Here is a 1,272-nt window from a genome sequence, read left to right as displayed (position 1 = left end):
ATAGTTCATGGTTGAACAATTAATGTTGCGGAATATTTTAACGTCATTTTAATTTGACGATTTTTATTTCTCTTGGAGAGTTACCGAAAATGGGATTTTCGGTGGATATAAATATGTATTTATGAGAGAGTATGTATATAAATGCTAGCTAGCCATATGTGTCTGTCCACCTTAATGGCGTAGCATATAGCCGCATTATGGTGTGACGTGAGCGTTGGACGTAAGCGTAGTAGCCCTATTTGAGTGTTTAAATTCATATAGGGGGTATGGACACATATTTATACACCCGTCTGTCCACCTTGATGGCGTAGTGTAGCACCGCATTAAAGCGTAACGTGAGCGTTGGACGCGAGCGTAGTAGCCCTATATAGACCCATGAATTTATATAGGGAGTATGGACGAGTGTAAATACATACATATATTATAGAGTCTGAGAGGCTCGATATTTTTTTATGAGATAAAAGTTTTATCGCTTGCGGCATGCATTCGATTTTTCCTTAGAAATTAATTTGGGGAAACATAAATATTTTATTTATTATTTTATTTTTGTCCACTCACTCTAACGTTATTAAATGTTTTCCCCTGGGCCTTTCGTTTTAAATTGCCCAGTCTACAGAGTTCGGGTTGGATCTAGTAGGAGACGAGGCATAGTCACCCGCATTTCCACCAGTTTTCATCAGTAGGTTACATGTTTAACCTACTCGTGTTTTCTTGCTTCCGCTCGTGTTTAGTAGCTCTGAATACTTTGGGATTATTGTATTTTATGTGTAGAATTTCTGAAAGTTAATTATGTGATGTTTGGACGTGTTGAATTAAGAGTGTAACTTGGAATTTTCGAGTTAGGGTTGTCCATCTGTAAAGAATATTTTCTTAATCTTTTTAGTAAATTAAATTTTCCTTGGAGGTGGTCCCCGCACGACTTACTCCGGGTTTCAGGGTGAAATTCGGGGTGGGTCGTGTTAATATTTATTCTCTTTAGACTTAATTTCCAATTCAATAATAATTGATTCCATTATTTATTATTTTCCTTATATATTTTTGTTTTCCAATTTCTTTTTATTAAAACATATATATAGTTTATAAGAGCAAAAAAAAAATAATCAATATCGATCATGTGACATAAATTTGTATTATCATACATGTTGAACGTATATAATTCAAGGTGCATAATTTTTTTTGCAATAAAAATAATAATATTAATAATATCTATCGATCATAGAAATATATATATATATGTATTGAAGAAAAATATATATATATTGAAATAATTTA

Source organism: Fragaria vesca, unplaced genomic scaffold (genome assembly GCF_000184155.1).
Source record: "Fragaria vesca subsp. vesca unplaced genomic scaffold, FraVesHawaii_1.0 scf0513035, whole genome shotgun sequence".
NCBI classification, from domain to species: domain Eukaryota; kingdom Viridiplantae; phylum Streptophyta; class Magnoliopsida; order Rosales; family Rosaceae; genus Fragaria; species Fragaria vesca.
The sequence above is the reverse complement of the archived record's forward strand: the minus strand, read 5'-3'. Positions refer to the sequence as shown.